Source organism: Callithrix jacchus, chromosome 7, assembly GCF_049354715.1.
Source record: "Callithrix jacchus isolate 240 chromosome 7, calJac240_pri, whole genome shotgun sequence".
Lineage (NCBI taxonomy): Eukaryota > Metazoa > Chordata > Mammalia > Primates > Cebidae > Callithrix > Callithrix jacchus.
In genome coordinates, this window is record NC_133508.1 from 5,098,521 (window position 1) to 5,120,890 (window position 22,370).

General features: G+C 37.6%; 1 long non-coding RNA gene across 7 annotated transcripts in view; it reads left to right on the plus strand.

Moving 5' to 3' along the window:
* Positions 1-22,370, plus strand: part of LOC103794084 (uncharacterized) — a 1,005,042-nt gene that overhangs the window by 888,658 nt on the left and 94,014 nt on the right. For 6 of the 7 annotated variants that reach the window (XR_013520405.1, XR_013520406.1, XR_013520407.1 and 3 more), the window contains one exon: positions 21,459-21,572. This is a non-coding gene — a long non-coding RNA (uncharacterized LOC103794084). Of the gene's footprint in view, positions 1-21,458; positions 22,265-22,370 lie in introns of all 7 variants that reach the window. The other variant, XR_013520411.1, reaches the window with a different exon arrangement.

The window sequence follows — 22,370 nt, forward strand, 5'->3', positions numbered from 1 at the left end:
GAGACATGCCCACATCACCGAGCACAATATCAGATTTTTTTTTTGAGACCGAGTTTCGCTCTTGTTACCCAGGCTGGAGTGCAATGGCGCGATCTCAGCTCACCGCAACCTCCGCCTCCTGGGTTCAGGCAATTCTCCTGCCTCAGCCTCCCGAGCAGCTGGGATTACAGGCGCGCACCACCGTGCCCAGCTAATTTTTTGTATTTTTAGTAGAGACGGGGTTTCACCATGTTGACCAGGATGGTCTCGATCTCTTTTGACTTCGTGATCCACCCGCCTCTGCCTCCCAAAGTGCTGGGATTACAGGCGTGAGCCATCGCGGCCAGCCATTCTTCAGTTTTTAAAGTCATTGAAAGGTAGAACTAGCATGCAGAAAAACAAAACTTCAAGTTCAGATGGTCTGTTTCATTTTTGAATGAGTTATCCAATTCTTGGGCGTGATTTTTCTCGTGAAAAATCTCTTCTTAGGCTAAGATATGATGTCACTACCTCAGTTTGAGTTTTGCACAGAATTAAATAAGAAACGGAAGGAGCTAATTTATTGAGGTCACCAGCTCATTCTGTGACCATTGGCATTAGCTATGCCAAAATAGCAAAAACGTAGAATTGGTTCATAATGTACATAATACCGATAAAGTACTCAGCGTAAGAGTAACAGATTCACAGCATGCCTGTTTTCCAGGAGTGGCTGAATATCCCAGAGATGTCCAGTGAACTCTTTGGTGAAAAGGGATGTATGTAGCAGTCACCCAAATAGGAATGACAGTGGTTTTAATGCTTCAGTTTCCAGTTTCTTTCAACATACAATGCATTCCCACTCCTGGTGAACTGGGACTACTGGCCAGAGCTCAGATTGCCAAGGAAAATTTGGGACAAATAAAGCTCATTAAGATAGAGGGTGTCTATAGTCACGGCAACAAGGCCTGGACTTGGGAGGGAGTCAGGGAACCCAGGTAAACACAAGCAAACCGGAATCAAACCAGGCCCTTCAGTTACATCATACTGACAAGCTGCCAGAGCATATAAGACAATTTCTGGCTTAGCCATGAGGCTAAGCTTCCTGCTTAGCCATATGCTTCCTGCTGAGACAAGAACCAGCTGCAAGAATTGTCCTGCAGTTGAGTACAGGCAGTCCTCATTGCAGAGGTGTTAAGAGGATTACTCTAGTTTGAGCAAATGATGTGGGTTTGTATCTAGGTGAGAGAATGACAATGTGTCACTCCTCTTGCGTGTTTGACAAAGGATGATCAGAAACAAGCTGATCTCACAACTTAAGTCTGTGGGGCTAAAGGTCTGACTTTCAGAGTACTTTGCAGCATGGCTACTTCTCCCATTAAATTCAAAGGGTGTCCCCAAACAGCTCCACACTGGTCTGTCCCCATGCTCTATGTATCTTCTCAAAAGAGAAATCAGCTAAGAGAATCCCCACTTGGCAGACCACGTTTCCACTGCGAGTTGGCGGTGAGCCTTCCTTAGTTCTGGGAGGCTGAGCTGACTTAGTCCCCGTGGGGAGTCACTTTGCCGGTTACACCGCCTCAGTCTCTAACCATTTCCAGTCTAGTTAGTTGCAAATAGAATAAGTTGAACTTCTGCAAAATCAGCAGGAGAGAGTCCCACCTAAGGGTGAGGCAAATTGAAATTAAGATTGTGAAATAGATGCCTTGGGCATCAATCAGAACTGTTTTTAAGAGAAAGTGTGAATAAGGAAGACTCGAGGCTAGAGGATGCTTCATTTCTGTCAGACTCCTTTGGCAAAAGCTGTTCAGTGTTCCAAGAATCAGGTCATGGGGGTTGGCAGTGGTGTCTAATATAGAATAAATTTTGGGAAATATAGGCTCTCAGAAACAGGAAAAAAGTTTATAGACGTAATAGGAACTAATAATTTGATCTGGGCTTGATAAGTTACCTTTCATCAAAGAGTTCAAATATCCATCATAATGATTTTTTTTTTACTCATGATATTCTTGGGAAGTAAAGGAAGACTCCATATTATTATAATAACAATATTGTTGTACAGTAAATATTATGTTTATAATATCATAATTCCTCTATTATATAATATTATGTATTATATAAACTCAAATCAAGGAGCCTTATACACAAAAATAATTGACCGATCTCCAAAAATGCCAAGGCTCAGAAACACAAAGACTGCGAAACCGTTCAGGACTACGTGAGACTAATGTTTCATGAAGCTAAATGCAATGTGTGATTCTGGACAGGATCCTATTAAAAATATTATTGGCCATGCATGGTGGCTCACACCTGTAATCTTAGCACTCGGGAGACCAAGATGGGCAAATTGCTTGAGCCCAGGAGTTCCAGACCAGCCTGGGAAACATGGTAAAACCTCTTCTCTCCAAAAACTGCAAAAATTAGCCAGGTGTGCTGGCGTGTGCCTGTAGTTCCTGTTACTTGGAAGGTTAAGGTGGGAGGATGGCTTGAGCTGAGGAGTTTGAGGCTGCAGTGAGCCACAGTCGTGACACAGCACTCCAGCCTGGGTGACAGACAAAAAAAATAAAAATAAATATTATATATATATATGGACAATTAAATAATTTGAATATAGACTGATGCAGACTGTGAATTAGAAAATGTGTTATATTTAACAGTGGTAATGTTACATTTCCTAATTCATGTAGTGTTATATTGGAGAGTGCTCTTATTTTTAATAGTACACACTGAAATATTTAGGGATAAAAGGTCATCAGCACGCCTTTATCTGAACTCTTAAAGGATTCTAAGAAATAAAAAATCAATAGAGAGAGGATGCTAAGGCAATGAAGCAACTGTACATATTGGTCAATCTATTTATTTATTTGTTGAATATCTCAAGTCTAGGATATCTTCATAAGAAAGACTTGAGATATTCAACAAATTATTACCAATTCCCCAATGATGTGTCAAAAACTGCACTAGAACTGGGGACATATTGGTGAGAAAAAAACATAGAGTTACTCTTAGGGGGGTGACCATATTTACCTGTTTTCCAAGGGTTTCCTTAATACGAACTTCTCCATTTAAACTAAAATATGAAGTGGGATGGAGACCAGAGCCCTTTTTCCTGAGGTCAATACCCTTATTTTTCACATTCTAAAAGTTAAACCAAGTAACTGAATCAGTGGAGCAAGTCTTTACTTTATGGCCTGTTCACCTCCTGGCCCAGGCTCTCTGTCAAGCAGTTCATGTTTTATATTTTCTCCCCTCGCTAAGAGGGATTAGTTTGATTGTTAAAGTTTGTAAGTGCTATTTGGCCATAGTTCCTATCACGTCCTTGATCTTGAAGCTATGTTGCACTCAAGTGGAGGAAAGGACCGTATCAATATATATGCCTCTTCTTCCACGAGCTCAACTCTCTGTACATAAACAGAAGTAATTTAGAGCAGTGGGGATTCAGGGATAATTCAAAAATTGTTTTAAATCATTTAGTACCAGAGAAAAGACTCCACATAGGCATTATTATCTGTAAAGTTCACACTGTGGACTCATCATAAGTTACCTTTATTCAAAGGCTCAGTTTTGTGAAACTGTTTCATGGGATCAATGATCATTTGTTGTAAGATGACAAGACCTAAAATTGTAATTAATTGGTCACAAGTAAGTAAACACATAAACCCGGTATTATTATTTTAAAATTGTCTATTGATTGTAGGGTAATCATTTAAACTGGTTTATGGACATGTACAATTATAAACATATATATGTCATGGTTTACCAAATGTCGGTGAGGTAGAAAAGTTAATTTAATGTAATGAGAAGTCATGACTTTTTAACTTTTTCATATAATACACTCAAAAACCATGCTTGTAAGTTTAGACAATTTGACAGAGTACCACTCTGGCCACACTTCTAACATTTATTCTGCCTCTGTCAGAAGAGTTACAATAATTAGTGCCCCAAATAAGATGCATAATAATTACTATGATTATTCAACAAATATTTATTGTCTTGCAAGTGTCATGAACTTTTCTAAATTCAGGAGATATAGCAAAATATACATGGTAAGCTATTCCCATGGTACTTAGAACTCGGTGAAATAATAGTTATCTGCTTTATTATTTAATAACAAATCTAAGATGGTTACTATCAGGAAGGTACTATTCTAAATCTCAATCAAGTTTAAAATTATAATCTTCATAAAAATGTTAGGAGATATGAGATACAGCTATTTTATTTTACCGATGTGTAAATTGAGTACAAAGATGTTAAGTAACTTACGCAAGGTTATATAGCTAAAAAGTGGTAGAATCAGAATTTGAAACAAGCCATTTAAGTCCAAATTTTATTATCTAATCACTGCATAATGTAACCTCTAATGATTATCATCTTCTTCTTTTTCATTATCATCAAAATCACTGGCATTTATTAAATGCCAGGTCCCGGATACCGTGTTCCCCACTTTGCCTACCTTATCTCTTTAGTTCTTACAAGAAATTTATGATGCAAGTTTACAAAAGTGGAAACTGTATCACAGAAAGCTCCATAATGGGTCCAGGAAGACACGATTGTCAATGGTGGGACTGGGATGGAAACCTTGGTCTGTTTTCTCCATGATCTTAAGCAAAATACCATAAATACTGGTAAGGGAGGACACCTATAGTATGAATAAAGCCTGTGGCAGCTTGCCTTGCACATACTAGGTACTCAATAAACAGTCGTTTCATGAATGGATGAAAACAGGGTCTCAGAATTCCAATGCTTTGTCTTTGATGATTCCAACTCACACATTAGCCTTCCTCTTCTTTTGTGGACTTCTGAAGACATTCACTCTATATGCCAGATTATATAGCACTCTTTAGTGTAATTTCTCATTCTTTAATTGTTCAACATTAGTTATGCAACTAGTATGATTTCAACTTACTTAAGAGTCGTGGTTGTCTTACACATATTTTTATTTCATGAATGTAACGGCATTAGAATTTATGCAGAATTTGTTCTAAATTAGACAAATGCTTGTGGACTGATGGAACTGGAGATTCTGGATCGTAATAGATTCGTAATTTCTTGAATTCTTGAATCCCTCCTAAAAAGTGAGAGCACAGCCATTGTCCTGCTAAAGTGAAATCGTCAACTGGTCTCAGGAAGAAACACCGAGTTACCAACAGCATTTTATTCATTTTGACTCATCACTGAGTCAGGTAATCCATCCTACTTGATACCTGTTTCAGATTCTCATCACAGATAGCTTCTCTCTCTCTGTCTTTCTCTCTCTCCCATTCTGTCTTTCTCCTTTTCTCTCTCCCTCATCCTTTTAAGTTTTGCTTTTTGTTCTATCTTTTAATGGACTGGAAAATACCTCCAGTGGTGATAATCACAGACAGGTTCTATACAGGCAAATGTGTTTAATCTTAGTTTCAGAAAGAGCTTGGTCCAGATATGAATTTCAAAGAAGGAATGTAGTATTCCAGGGGACAAATCAGAGAAAATGGAGTAAAACTAAGAGACAAATATAACAGTTTTACAACAACTTAGAGTTATATTCACTCCGTAGTGAGTATAAGAGGAGGAGGAAAAAAATATTCTACAAAGGCACCATATTTATCAAGAAGGTAAATAGTGCAGCTAGAGAAAGTATTCGTCCCTTTCTTGTTGAGTCCTCATCTCTCAGGCTCTCGACTAATCCATGAGATCCATCATTTGACTTTCAATTTCCAAAACATTACACAGATACCAAAACATTTCAGAATGCTGGGCAGCATAGGAGTGGCTGTAGGGAGTGAAAAGAAAGCTGAGGAGGAACATTTCTGATAATTGGGCTGTCAAGTTCTCTAGTTCCACAGGTAAGAGATGTTAGCAGTAGAAAGAACTAAATTTTTCCTTTGTAGAAATATTATTCAGAAAAAAACGGGAAGATATAACCACTTAGCTGAGATTGGACATAAAATATGTATCAGTGTTAAGAAATCAAATTGTTTGACTCTGCATTGCTGTTGGCATTTTTGACTAGATTGCGATACAAGAAATTCTTAATTTAATAATTATAATAGTTAAATCACATTTTATAATTATGTCTAATCTTTACAATAACAATATGAGGTAGGTACTGTATCACTTCTATTTTACAGATAAGAAATCTCAGGCACAGACAGGTAAAGTGATTTTCCCAAAGCACCAACTAGTAAGTGGGAGAATTGAAACCAGAATCCTGAGCACAATGCATAAGCCTCCTAAAACACATGCAGGCCGACCGCATGCCTGATAATCATACATCATATACCATAATTATTGCTGACGGGAGGGCTCAGGGGCTTTTGTCATTAATTCTTACCAGTTTGTGGCAGTTTTCGTCTAAGTTAGATTGTAACCAGTTTAATTTCATCTACTTTAATAAAAAAGAGAAGATATTAGAGTTTCACTTAAGTTAAGCCGTCTCTCTCTGCCTCCAGCTGCCTTGTAATTCAGCATGCAAAAATCACGAAGAAATTTTAGACTATCCTCCTCCCTTCAAGGGAGCACAGAGCTGGCAATGCAGCCAACGATGCAAGCAACTCGGGACATTTTCTGGGGAGATCAGGGCCTTTGGCAGCTTTTATTTTAGAGGTGAAACAGCAAAGGTGCATAAGAAACTTGAATAATAGCCAGATTTCAAAACCTTACTGAGTTCTTGAAGAATAAATACCTCTTCAGCATATTGTCAGACACTAATGTAACTCGTTCTGGATTCTGTGTGACTTCCTAGAAATCAGAACTCAGTATACCACGCGTATTTATTCAGCTGTACAATAAACACTGCGTCTACTTTTTGGGAGATGCTGAGCCTGCAGTTATACACAGATCTAAGGTCCTACCTAGAGAGCTCCACGGTTCTGTCAAGGATGGAGGCTAGGAATCACTTTGGGGGAAGGAAGATACGGGAAAATAAACAGTAACAATCTAATTAAATTAAGAGTCTAAGGGAGCAATTCTGAGATATGCGGGGATTAGAAGAGGAAGCTCTTAATTATAGCAAGAGCCAGCAATGGCAGAGCAATGTTGGAGGAAACTTTGTAAAGGTATAAATCCTGTCAAAACATATAAAAGATGGGTAGGACGAATTCACCAAATAATAAAAGTCGGAAGCTGGGAGACAGCTTTCAGTTGCTCAACAAATGAATTGAAAACTCAGTTTGCATTGTATTGTATGTGTTAAGTTATATCTGCAGAATGTGTATTTATTTATTTATTTAGACAGAGTCTTGTTCTGTCATCAGGCTGGAGTGCAGTGGCATGATCTTGGTTTACTGCAACCTTTACCTCCCGGTTTCAAGTGATTCTCCTGCCTCAGCCTCCTGAGTAGCTGGGATTACAGGCATGCGCCACCACACCCAGATAATTTTTGTATTTTTAGTAGAGACAGGGTTTCACCATGTTGGCCAGGATGGTCTCGATCTCTTGACCTTGTGATCCACCCTCCTCAGCCTCCCAAAGTGCTGGGATTACAAGTGTGGGCCATTGCGCATGGCCAGAATGCTTATTTTTGATAGTATTTGTTGAATACTACTGATACTATTAGTTGGATAAATATTTATTGACAATTTGTTGTTTCTGCCTGGCACGTGCCACTTTTCATCATGTCAGCCTTTGCAGTGGGCCTTCTCAAAATAAACAGGACTGACTACCTTCAGAAAAAAGAATATTGTAAATACTTTTTTGATAAGTGTAGTCCATATCCATTGAAACCCGCATCATGATAAAAGTAGGTTATATGACTCATACATTATTGGTTAATGGTTATGTAATAAATTTTATCTATATTATACAACACCATAAAGGTCTTATAAAGTCAAATCTATACAGCCTGTCTCATAAATTGCTGTTTCTCACTAGATGTATGACAGATTGACCAAAGACATCAACTGCCACTGGAAAACACAAAATTTTAATTCTCAGAAGATACCCAGCATAAATGAGGTTGATAGAAAAATGATATATGGTCACAAATTTACTTAATTGGCAAATAATAATTATCATTTTTTCAACCCCTGCCCTCTTGAACCTTCTATTCTATATTAGAATTGAACCTTCTATTCTATAAACTGGGGAATCTTCTACGGAGGATACTCTAATTCTTCCCCATTTCACAGAATTTTTTAAAAAACTAGAAAATTAAACTTACCAAGACAAGTGCCAAACTATTTCTGTAACGCCAACAAAATGACTAGTTGCTAATCATTGGACTAAAGAAAACAGTTCAAGTCATATTTTATGCAGATTCAGATTTTTCTTTCAATTTCTCTATACCAAAAAAATTTTGAAGACACAGTTACGCCATCAATAGAGGTCCCTTTCATTATGTTAGGAAAAAAATTTATATATCTACAAAAATAGTAGCATAGAAAATTTGGCCCATTCTAATAAAGAATTCTCTACTTCCCAAAAATGAATGGATTCAATCTGGCCGTATTTGATGAATCATCTGTTTATCAAAAAATTATTTATTGAACATCTCTTATCTATGAATTTCTGCTCAATGATCTGTGAGGAAAAGATGTTTATATTATAAGGCAGAATTAGAAGGAAAGGTAAATAGTTTAGACAAAATAAATTGCTATCACAAGGCAGCATTTAACTAACTACCATGTAGTTAGTTACCATGTAGAAAATAATAATTAAGAGTTACACGGAAGAGGAACTGCCAGAGAATTGGACAGTCGGAAAATGCGTCTTAGAAGTAGTGAGTAGAGTTACCTATTAAAACATTAAAAGATACGGGTAGGCACAAATCTCAGGAAGAGAAATCAGGCGGATAAAGGGAGAGTAGAGTAAAAGATTCTAGGGAAATTTGGAGATAAATAGGTAAAAACCCAGAATAAAGTAGAGGATTAATGCAGGAGGGTCATGAAAAATTAGGTGGAAAAGCAGGTAGGTTTAGACTACAAAGTGCTTAGTGATAAACTAAAGAATTTCGTCTTTATCTTTTAGAAATTAGATGACTATAAAATATGGGGGGGGTGCGGAAAGGAATATGACAGAATGACCATCACTTCTCAGAGGATTAAAGTAGTAACTAGTTGTGGAGAGCCTGCTACAGTGGAAAGACTCAAAGGGAATAAAGACCAGGTAGGATATAGTCTAGAATTTAACCCAGAAATAAGATTTTGAACTTAGAGCAGCAGTGGTCATGGCAAATAAACTGTAGTCAAGCAAATGATGTCTATCTAATTAAGTGAAATGACACACCATACATTCGTTTCAGCAGTTACATTCATACTGACTCTGCCAATACATAGTAGCACTATGTATTGTGGTTACATAATCATGAAGGTCTTTCCAGTGATCAGATTAGCAATCAAATCATGCAACCAGCTACACTTCTCCTTTCTAGTTAGCTGCCTTGACGTTGGTTTGCTTTTTTTTTCTACATCAGTATGTCCTAAAAGCACCCTCTGTGTAATCAATTAATTATGCTCTAAGTAGTATGCCTCAGAGGTATTATCTATACAATGAATAGGCAAATGACAGAGTGAGACTATTACCTGATTCAAAGAGTCCACTACCTTAAGTGACATAGCCGAAATAAACTGGACGGTACCTGTAAATCGGCTTGAAAGATCAAGATAATGTTCTCTGTACTCTACATTGCTTTGTTATATTCTTTATAGGTTATTCCAGTTCTTTTTCTTCTTCTTCCCAAGTTTATGTTTCTCTCCTGCCTGGCACTGATTCTTCTATTTAGAGTAGATACAGTAAAAAGATAAAAATGGGTCAGCATTGAATTGTCTAGATAAATCCAGGGAAGGGCGACGTGGAGGAGTTTCTCATGTGAACGTGATGGACATTGTCCAGGACAAGGGTCTCCAGGCAGGGTGAGTTTGCTGAAATTAGCGACATCTTAGAGTCAAAAACGTGACACAGATGATGGTAACATTAGCAATGTCTGGAATAACTTTCTACATAGATGGGATTGGACAAATCCTACATAGTTCCAGAAGCTGGGAAAACCTCTCAGATAAATACCGCATCTGCCTACTGATGCCTGAAATTATAGAGGAAGAGTTTCATTTGTTAGGTGAGCGCATTTGATTCCTGTTAAAATGCAGTTCTCCTGGGTATGGCAAAGTCAGGTTTTGACAAGGAGAGGGATGTAGCCACTGGACCCTGGTGGAAAACTGTGCAGCACTACGACTTTAATCGATAGAGGCCTGGGAGGGGTGAGAAAGGAAATAGAACGGATAAGAAGAATGCGAAATGCAACAGCAAGCATGTGAAAAGACCTGACTTTCTCTTTTGATTCTGAGAATGGATATTGCTGGCTGAGACTATCCTTTCCTTAGTAATGTGTATCCTTTGTTTAAGGTGCAGTAGAATTCAATGCATATATATCTCTGCCAATGTGTAACTTGGGTGGAAATAGACACTCCTCTAACATCACAGGATGATTAAGTGTGATATACCTTTGCCGGTTTGGGGTGTGGTGTATGGAAATTACCATAACCCACCCCACCTTTTTTGCTGACTTACAGTATTTCTCTTTTAAACATAGCAGTGCCAATCTAGTAATTAACTAGGAAAATATCATCATAAATTTTTCAGTTGGGCTCATTATATACATATTATATTATATTATATTATATTATATTATATTATATTATATTATAGTATAGTATAGTATAGTATATTATATTATATACATATTATATTCACCAGGTTTCTTTTACCACTTTCTGGAAGAGAATCACTAGTTTAGCCAAAATGAAGCAGATCATTAATATGATATTCACTTAGCTACTGAAGATTGCTCTTACTTAATCTATACAGATTGTTAATGCAAAAGAAGTCACAAATAGATACTTCCCAAAAGAAGACATACAGGTGGCCAACAAATATTAAAAAACAAAAGCTCAACATCACTAATTGTCAGAGAAATGCAAATCAAAACCACAATGAGACACCATGTCACACCAGTCAGAATGGCTATTGCTAAAAAGTCAAAAAATAACAGATACCGGTGAGGCTGTGAAGAAAAGGGAACACTTATACGCTGTGGGTAGAAATGTAAATTAGCTCAGCCCACTGTGAAAAGCAGTTCAGAGATTTCTCAAATAACTGAAATTAGAACTACCGTTTGACCCAGCCATCCCATTACTGGGTTTTTACCCAAAGAAATGTAATTATATTATATATTCTACCCAAAAGGTACATTCATGCATATGTTCATTGCCACTGTATTCACAAGAGCAAAAACGCGGAATCAACCTAGGTGACTATCAGTGGTGGATTGAGTAAAATTAATGTGATGTGGTACATACACACCATGGAATACAACACAACCCTATCCAAGAGTGAAATCATGTTTTGCAGTAACGTGGATGCAGCCAGAGGCTATTATCCTAAGCAAATGAATGCAGGAACAGAAAACCAAATACTACATATTCTCACTTATAAGTGAGAGCTAAACATTAGGTACACATGGATGTAGAGATGGGAACGAAAGACACTGAAGACTAACAGAGGGGGAGAGAGGGAAAGGACAGGGCTGTAAACTACCTACTGGGTACTATGCTCTACCTTGGTGATAGGGTCAATCGTACCCCAAACCTCAGCATCACACAATATACCCAGGTAACAAAACCTGTACATGTTCCCCTGAACCTAAAGTACAAGGTCATGAACAAATTCTCTGGTGACTTTTGGGTTTGTGGGAAAATGCTTAATTTTGAAAGAGAATTAATTTGCTTAGATTAAAATCAATGGGAAAAAAGCATCTACAAGACACTAAATGGCCGTTGGCCTGATTTTTGAACAATTATAATGATTTTTCAGTTGTAGTTTTACATTTTGCTACTTCCCAAAAGGCTCTGACAAAATAAGAAAACCTGTGTGTAACAACTGACTCCAAGAAAATGCTCTTTTAAGTGAGAAAATTATTTCCATAATTGTTTGTTCGCTTTGAATTTTCATAGAGTTGCTTAAATGTACTAATATTAATATGCTTTTGTTATCTATCTAGATAAAATTCAGGAAAATCATGCGAATTGAGAAAACAGCAAAAATATTTATGTTTTATTCCATATTTCTTCTAAATTCTCACTTAATTGTCTCAAGTTTTTTAAAAATGACTATGTTTCTAGTTTTAAATTTCAATTTGATTTAAGTTCTGGGTTGCATATGCAGAACGTGTAGGTTTGTTACTTAGGTAAACATGTGTCATGGTGGTTTGCTGCACCTATCAACCCATCACTCAGGTATGAAGCCCAGCATGCATTAGCTATTCATCCTGATTCTCTCCTTCCCCCCAATTCTCACCCAGTGTGTTTTGTTCCCCTCCCTGTGTTCATGTGTTCTCAAAAAAAAAAAAACCTGATTTTTATGAAAGTGGTTTTATCTCTTTTTAAATAGAAACACCTGACCCATTCAGATAGGAGTTGTTATACTGTCATGTCAATTTCAACAACTTAACTTGACATCATATCTCAAAGCACTGCATTCTAAAGATTTAGAGGACTTCCTGTTTACTCCCTTTATTTCAAATGGTGAAAATTGCACCAAAGAGTTTGAATAATGCATTCAAATACTTCATCAAAACAAGTATCTGATGTGATTTCCTAATTCCCTGCATCATGAATATTTTGCTGTAGAATTCCCACTCCCACCCCCCGCCATTAAAAATAGTCAATATGCTTAAGATCTTAGGTTTTGGTGAGTTTCAATGTTTATAGCTATGCATTTAAATTTTTATAAAGCACAGACAAAATCTAGTCAACATTCCTAAGTGGAACAATCCAGAACGAAAAATGGAGTTTCTGGTTTTATTAATTGCTTCGGAAGTTGAGGCCCAAAGAGATCAACTGTCCAAAGTTCACACACCTAGTCAATGGTCAAGTTGCAACTAGTTCCATGAGCTTTTGTTAGCCAGCTTTGCAGCGCAGCCTCTTTAGATGCAAAATGTGCAGAGAGAAATATGTTGAGAGCTCTGGTGACATGAAATCTTAGCTGGAGTTCACAGGTAAGGAGTTCTTCTGAAGAAGTGCTTAGCCATACCAAAATGTCCTCTGCTATTAATGAATTTATGTTGTTAAGATTTCAGATGTCTGCGATGTACGTAGAGTGGTTGAACGTGAACAAAGAGTAAATCCAAAAATAAGAGTGAGGAGGTGAATAAGAAGCAGTGAAAACACTTAACATGCCTTAAGCATAAAATGAATCAGACTTTGAGGCAAATGCCCAAAATTTCAGAAAACCAAATACTGCATGTTCTCACTTATAAGTGGGAACTAAATGATGGACACATCGAAGGGAACAACACACACTGGGGCCTATGGGAGGGTGGAGGGTGGGAGGAAGAAGAGGATCAAAGAAAAATAACTAGTGGATACTGGCCTTAATACGTAGGTGACAAGATAACCTGTACAACAAACTCCTGTGACGTAAGTGTACCTTTGTAACAAACGTGCACATGTCCCCTTAAACTTAAAATGAAAGTTTCAACAGATACGCATTCCTAGGCAACTCATTGTCTTGCAATATTCACAAGATGTAAAAGCAGCACTTTTGTGACTGCAGTTGTATTATAAGGGCACATAACTCTTTCTCCTTGAAGTATTCTGCAAATCAAAACCCCAGAGATTCCCTCAGGGATGAATACTCATGTCACAATCATGTCTACATCCTCTCCCTTATTCCTAGCAGCAAGCAGAATGCCTACCCACCGTAAGTTCTTAAAAAATATAATTGTTGGCCCGGCGCGGTGACTCACACATGTAATCCCAGCACTTTGGGAGGCCAAGGCAGGTGGATCATGAGGTCAGGAGTTTGAGACCAGCCTGGCCAACATGATGAAACCCTGTCTCTACTAAAAATACAATACTTATCTGGGTATGGTGGCTACTCCGGAGACTGAGGCAGGAGAATCATTTGAACCCGGGAAGCAGAGTTTGCAGTGACCTGAGATCACGCCGTTGTACTCCAGCCTGGGCAACAGGGCAAGACTCCATCTCAAAAAATAAATAAATAAATGAAGAAATGGCTACATGAACAAGATGAACAAGAATAAGTCAGCCCAAACCATTACTTGAAAAGAAATGAAAATTTCTGAGCAGTTGTTTACAAATAATGACTGAGAAAGAAGACAATGACAAAAAGAGAAAGAACATTGATGTGTATAGAATGGCACCCCAGTGTTCAACACAGTTAGTAAAATGTCTCAAATTCAACCAAGAGAAATATAAACTCAAAGAAGTCACCCACATCAGTCATTTCTCCACAGAGGTACGTCAAGGGTCTACTATGTGAAGGACAGATGTCAGATGGTGTCATTCACGGAATCTCAGTGAAGAGGCAGTACGATAAAATGCTGACAAAGCGATTAGAGAAACGGTAAGCTTAAATATCAGAAAAATCGAGATTAAAATCTTACCTTTTCTATTCACTACCCATGTAACCTTACATGACTTATTTAAATCTTCTAAGGATCAGGTGCAGTTGTGACACTTAAAAAGCCAGGATAGTGCTTACGTGCATGGTCCTGAGAGCTGAAATGATGCACACGTGGCTGAGAAAACGTCTCATGTAGAGTGAATGTCTAAACACTGCTCCGCTTCCTTCATCTTCCTCATCTGGACTTATGCAGGCAAGGATAAACAGCACATGGCCATTCTGTGTCACAAATACAAGAATGGAAGGTTCTATCCGCTGGGCTTGGATGCACTCCTTGTGCCTCCGTCTCAGCTCTTGTTAGCCCATAGAAGATATGGGTTCACTTCAATGACAGTGAATATTTCCAGGAAAGCATAAACCCTTGGTGAGGTATAATCTCGCTGTCCCCAAAGAAAGTGACACCATAAGCAGTCAGAAGTGCTGAGGGGCAGTGGGTCCTCAGCAGATTCCTGGAACCTGCGGTTCACTTCACTCCCACCCAACTGCTGACGGAAAAGCGAGAGGCATGGCAGAGATCAATTCCTGCTGCTCTTTTTCTTAGGCACAAACCGGACTGCGTCGCACAGCCTCTCCCGTAGCTCTTGTGTCCAGACAAATGAGTTCTGACCCGTTTCCAACTAGTAGAATATGAGCAGATGGGCTTCTAGCCCCACAAAGACTTTCCTAAGTCTCCATGATTTTTCTCCTTCAGCCCACTAATGCCTGGGACTCTCAGGTCATAGAGTTGAAGAAACCTGAGTCCTGAATTATTGGTGAAAAGACAGCTGCCCAGTAACCTAGGCATGAGCCAGAAATAGGAGCTGGTTGTGGCTCGGTGCAAATAAAGGAGGGAACTCTGTTTCCTCTAGGAGGGAAATATTTTCACCACACAGATGCGAGTATGACTAAAAAGCTATTTTAGCAGATAACGGCTGCCTGCAACGAAGAATTTGAGAAGGAAGATGAAGATAGACTGACTTCGTTTTGGCTCTCTCATCAGTGTTCACGTAAACAGGATAGGCCACAGGCAACACATAAACAGAATGATTTGTAGATGCCAAAAGCACTTCCAGCTGCTAAATATCTCTTCAGCTCCCACCCAGTGGACTTTCTGACTTCCTGTGTTGAGCTTACAGGAGAAGAAGGAAGTGTCTCAAGGAACAGACTCTTGCATTTCGTTTCCTGCACTTGGTAGGCACAAAACATATACCTATTGAATAAAAAGTTGTATATAATGACTCTATCCCAAAGCTGCCTCAATGTTTATCCTCTGAAACATAAACAAAAATACTGTTTTTATTCACAGATACAGAGTTGCTGATACTGTGACACGCTGGCACTAAAGCAGTGTGTGGTTAGTGCCTGGGTGTACCCTGCAGGTGGAGCAGAGTTCAACAGACAGCTGTAATGGGGTCTCTCCCTATTGAAGGGGCATTTATCAGGGACAAAGAGGGCAGATCTCAGAAGAAAAGACCATTGAGAAATGTACTGCCAGTGGAAACAGTTACTAAGAGTCAAGGTGAATTTCTCCTATAAAACTTAGTCTCCAGGCCTGGCATGGTGGCTCACACCAGCACTCTGGGAGGCTGAGGTGGGTGGATAACCTGAGGTCAGGAGTTTGAGACCAGCTTGGCCAAAATGGTGAAACCCCTCTACACTAAAAATACAAAAATCAGCCAGGTGCTCTGATGCATGCCTGTAATCCCAGCTACTTGGGGAGCTGAGGCAAATGAAACTCTTGAACCCCGAAGGCAGAAGTTGCTGTGAATAGAGATTGCATCATTTCACTCCAGCCTGGAGGACAGACTGAAACTCTGTCTCAAAAATAACAACAACAACAAATCTTAGCCTCCAAGTGGCTCTGCCAACAGAGTGCTGAAAACAACAAACAAATTGAAATAAACCGAATGAAATAAGTGTTAAGGTAGCACAACATTGAATTTGAACCTTCATATAGTAATCAATGCCTCTATAAAAAACACTGCTCTGAACTTGTAATAAAAGTGAAAAAGCGATAAAGAAATGGCCTTAGGAATGTGTGTTAGACACAATCCTTTGGCCTTACATTCTAAATCCAGGGTTTCAGAATTTAATTCTATTTACTTTTCTAGTCTATAAAATGGCAGTAAACAACCCACCAACAAATAATAATGTGCCGTTGAACATACAAACACCAGGTGTTTCAGTCTATGTGCACCCAAGATAGTGCAAATGCAAATCTATTGACATTCAAAGGAAATGATGAATGCTTTACTTCCAGATACTTTTCTGCAGACAGGAAACGTTCAGTTGTCCTTTTTTTCCCCTACATTATTTGCAGTTAGAGGAAGTTATCAACACACCAGATGTAATAGGTCATTCTTCAAACCTGACTCGTTTCCACCTTAGCAACAAGTCCTTGAACTATGGAAATTCTACAAGCCAGTCAATTTGTTCTCAGAACCAATTCTAAAATGAATCGGTTGGAAGCACAGATGTAAAAGATTTAAACTCTGAACTGAATCCTAAAATACTGCAACAATCACTTTCATTTTGCCAGATTCGGCTGACTGCTTTTGATGACTTTATGCTACTCTCTGGAACTTGTGATCAGCTATGACTCTAATACATAATGATGAGAGCCCATAATTAGCTCTTTGATACCAAATTACATCAATGCCTTGAATTTTTATTATTAATTACATGGACAAGGGTTGATAACTGCCATGGCACTTAAGAATCAGCAGGACCTGACCCTGCCTGCATCCTGCATCTCTAGTGGCATCTTCCTCCCTTCCTTCTCAGCACCCTCTCCTATATTCATTCTCTCAGCATCATGGCGTAGTTTCCAAAGATGTCCTGTTCTCTCTGCTTTCTCTTTTATGCCTTTGTATCTGCTATTGAAGTAGGAGGCAGGATTCAACTCCAGATGTTGGACTCAACTCTGGACCAGATTGAAGGCTAACTAAAACAGGGAAGAGGCAAAAGCACCCCACCATAAGACACATGCTCGCCAGTGCCATGTTAGTTTACCATTGCCATAGCAACACTCGGAAGTTGCCACCCTCTTCCATGGCAATTACCCAAAAGTTACCACCCATTGTCTAAAAATTTCCCTATTATCGGCCCCTTAATTTGCATGTGATTAAAAGTGAGTATAAATATGACTGCAGAACTGCCCCTGCTGCTCTTCTGTACACACTGCCTGTGGGGTAGCCCTGCTCTGCAGGACACTACCAGGAATGTAACACTCCTGTCTTAATAACCAACATGGTCCATGGTTCACTCTTGCATTCTTTCCTGAGCGAAACCAAAAGCCCTCTTGGGATGAGCCCCAATTTTGAGGCTGACCTGCCTTGCAACACTATTACCTCTTCCTGCCTACAGCAAAAAGTTTCCCCACCCTAAAATATCCTCTGCTCATCACCTATTTAACTCACCTCCTCCAAAGCTTCAGTAATCATTGATATGTTTATTGTCCTTACAGTTTCCTCTTTTCCAGAATATTCTATAAAGGAGATCACACAGCTTTTTAAAACTGGCTTCTTCTGCTTAGCAATATGCATTTACTATTCACTCATGTTTCTGCAGGGTTTCATAGTTCCTTACCTCCTATCACTGATAGTATTCTGTTGAGTCACTGTACTTCAGTTTGTTTATCTATTCATATATGAAAGGACATCTTGGTTGCTTCCAGTTTTTGGCAATTATGAATGACCGTGTTATAAATGTTCACATGCATGTTGCAGACATAAGTTTTCACGTTAATTGGGTAAATACCTAGGAGCAGGATGACTGAATTGTATGTTACGACATGTTTAGCTTTGTTAAAACCTGCCAAACTCTCTTCCAATGTGGCTGTACTCTTGCATTTCCACCGGCAACAAAAGAAACTTCTTGTTGCTCTGCAACCCTGCCAACAATTGGTATTTTCAGTTGAAGAAGGATGACAGGGTTGGCCACCATCGGAGGTACACAATGGTGTCTCATTGTTGTAAGAACGTGCAATTATCTAATGGCAAATGATGTTGAGCATCATTTCATATGTTTCTTTTCCATCTGCATATCTTATCTGGTGAGATGTTTATTCAGACCTTTGGCTTATTTTTTAATTGGGTTGTTTGTTTTCTTATTGTTGGATTTTAAGTGTTCTTGGTATATTTTGGATATAATTACCTCATCAGATACAAATTTTGCAAACATGTATTCCCAGTTTATGATTTGAATTTTCATTCTCTTAGTTTTTTGCAATGCGGAAGATTTTAATTTTAGTAAAGTTTATAAATTTATTATTTTTCCTATGGGGTGTACTTTTTGTCTTGTATCTAAAAACACATTGCCAAACTCCAGATTATACATATTTTTTCTTGTTTTTTTTTTTTTTCTGGGAATGTTATAGTTTGCATTTTACACTTAAGTTTATGATCCATTTTGATTCAATTTTTTGGAAAATGTAAAGTTTCTGTTGAATTTTATATTTATATATGGGCATGTAATTGTTCCAGCTCCATTTGCTAAAAATATTATCTTTTCTATAGTGAAAGATTGCTTTTATTCCTTTGTCAAAGATCACTTGGCTATGCTTGTACTGACACAAGCATGTGTTGGTCTGTTTATAGGTTATCTGTTTTGTCCCATTGATCCACGTGGATATTCTTTCACTAACACCACATTGTCTTGATTAATGTACCTTCATAGGGAGTCTTTCAATTGGGTAGTATGAGTCCTCCAACTTTTTTATTTCCAGGTTACATTAGGTATCCTTGGTCTTCTGCCCTTCAGTGTAAAATTAGACTGTTTGTTAGTTAATATTGAAAAATAGTTTGCTAGTATTTTTATTGAAATTGCACTGAATGTATAAGTTAAACTGGGAAGAACTGACACCTGAACAATAACGAGTGTTCTGATTCCTGAACATGGAACATTTCTTTGCATATTCTTGACTTCTTTATCAGCGCTTTATAGTTTCCTATATGTAGATCCTGTACATATTTTCTTAGGTTTATAACAAAACATTCCATATTTGCTGCTGTCATTAGTGGTAGATTTTAAAACTTTTCATTTCACTCACTCATTGGTGATACACAGAAAATTGGTCGACTATGTATATTAATCTTTTATCCTGCCACTTTGTTCATTAGTTCTAGTACTATTTTGTAGATTCTTTGGGATTCTTTTGTATACAGATAATTATGTCATCTGAATAAAAATAATTTCATTTCTTCCTTTCCATTTTATACATTTTAAATTGTTTTTTATTGTCTTACTATTAACTTAGACTTCCAGTACAATGATATTTAGGATTAGTTACAGAGGACCGTCTTGCCTTTTTTCTCTATCTTAGGGAAAATGTGTCTCTTCATTGAGTGTAACGTTAGCTATAGGTTATTGTAGATGCCTTTTTCAAGCTGAGAAAATTCCACTCTATATTTTGCTGAAAGTTTTGCCATGAATGTGAATTTTGTCAAAAGCTTTTTCAGTAGCAACTGATATAATCATATAATTTTTCTTCTTCAGCATGTTGATATAGTAGATCATATTGGTTGATTTTCAAGTGTGAAACCAATCTTGTATACCTCAAATAAATTTCACTTGTTCATAGTTTATAATTCTTTTTATACATTGCTGGATTCAGTTTGTTCATATTTCATTGAGAACTTTTGCATCCATATTTATGAGAAATATTAATCTTTTTTCTTGGTTAGTTCAATTAGAGATTTAGCAAGATTTTCTATAAAAAAAAAACCTCAAAGAAACAATTTCTGGTTTTTGAGATTTTTTTCTATTACATTTGTGAAATTTGTGGTTTCAATTTCATTGATTTCAGCTCTAATTTTCCTATATCTTTTCCCCTGATGACTTTAAGCCTAAGTCGCTCTTCTTTCTCTAATTTTCTCAACTGGAGGCTAAAGTAATTGATTTTTAAAATCTTTCTTCTTTTCTTATATAAATATTTGAAGCCATAAATTTCCTTCTAAGCACTACTGTTGCTGCATGCCAAAAATTTTGGGAAGTTCTGTTTTCATTTTTCTTTAGTCCAGAATTGTTTTTCAATTTCTCTTGACACTACCTCTTTGATCCCTGGGTTACACATAAGCATGCTTTTAAATGTACCACATATTTAGAGATTTCCAATAATTTTTGTTATTAATTTCTAGCTTAGTTACATTGTAGTCTTTTACTATTATTTTATCTTTCATTGTTGTTTTTTACTTAGTCTTTTGTTATTATTTAATCACCCTCTTTATCCCTGCTCTTCTCTGTTCTCAGGTATGTGTTTTCTGCGATTAATATTTCTACTCCAGCTTGCTTTTGACTACGGTGGCACGATACATCATTCTACTTCTCCCCTTTATGTTCAACTGAGTTTTTTTTTTTATTTAAATTCAATTGTTTATTTATTTTTTTCCACTCTGGAAATCTCTGTCTTTTAATTGGCGTATTTAGACCGTGCACATTTAAAGTGATTATTAATGCAGTTGGGTTAATATCATGTTTGCACCTGTTTTCTACATGTTGCATTTGTTTCTTCTTCCTGCCATTTCTGTCTTCCTTCTTCTGCCCTTGGATGTCAACGCTCCTACTTCTGAAGCCTTTGGACTCTTACTGAATAAAACCACTGGCTTTCTTGCTTCTGTAGCTTGCAAATGGCAGATCATGGGGCTTCTTGGCCTCCTTAATTGTGTGAGCCAATTTTTATAACAGGTATATAGATGTCTATATACATATTTATATTATTACCTTTTTTCCTGTAGGGAACTCTAATACAATCTCTCGTTACTGAATCAAGGCGGTACTTATATTCTTGCTCTGTGTCTCTTATATCTCCTTCTAGAGAGGGAGGGGCATAAAATAAAAATCAGAACATGAAATTTACTTGCCTAATATTTGTAAATGGCTTCCCGAAATGCTAACATTAATTGCACTGCTGTGACTGCTTTGCACATCTGCTTCTCAGATCAGAGACCCTGACTTTTGTTTGAAATGGTATATGTCTGTAGAGCCTGTTAGGAGAACTGGCATTTTGTAAGGGGCAATAATTATTTTGAGTTTCATGAATGACTCTGTTAAATGAGAAAAACACATTATCACATCATGTCGTTATTACCTAATTACAACTGTCATTATCTTTCTACCCCCAACAGACTGTCATCTCCACAAAAACGGGGGCCACCTGCTTTTTTCGCTAAGTCACAGAGTCAAGCACGGTGCCTGATGCAATTCAATAAACATCTGTTGAATTGAATTGATCCTGTAAGGTAAATATTGACACGTTTATTTGAAATCAAGTTTCTTTATAGCATGTAGTCATTTCATTATTACTAAGTGCCGTATTACCACATTACTACATTAATCTATCATTAATATCATTTAAATTTGCTGAGTTTCCCTCATGGAAAATAAGAGGCTGGAGAACTTGCTCCAGTTGGAAGCTTGGGCTGGGAGCCAGGAGTTGGTATGACTTGTAATAACTTTTTGCCTTTGCGTATTATTTTCAATCTTCTGAATAACTTCACATTTATTACCTCATCAAGATCCCAGAGGAGTCATTTGTTTTCTTTCTCCTATGAGCATGTTCTGTTTGCTGATGCTCAAACTCTATGTGTCACCCTCTGTTCCTCATGGAAAAAAAGGAATTCAACACATAAAGCCTGTATAGTAGACTCATAACATATAAGCACCAGCAAATTCTTGTTACAACAGGGGACGATTATTAGCCCTACATCAAACTATCAGTCCAATTGTTAGAAATTATATGTATAATGATTGCATAATTTTAATGGATTTAAATTTAATATCACAACTGAATTACAGAATTTGGATTCACAGTTATGATCTCTTCGTGAAAAACATTGGATTGGATTTGGTATTTCCTGCAGGGCTCATGTACCTCTTACTTTTCTAGGGAGCAAAGGCATCATTCACAATCAGATTTAACAATCCGTGATAGGTAAGCATCTAAATAGTATTAAAATATATTGGGCAGCAGTTTTTAACAAATGACCTAGAAATAATAATTACACTTTGGACTCCTCAAAAAATTATATCCTCCTCAA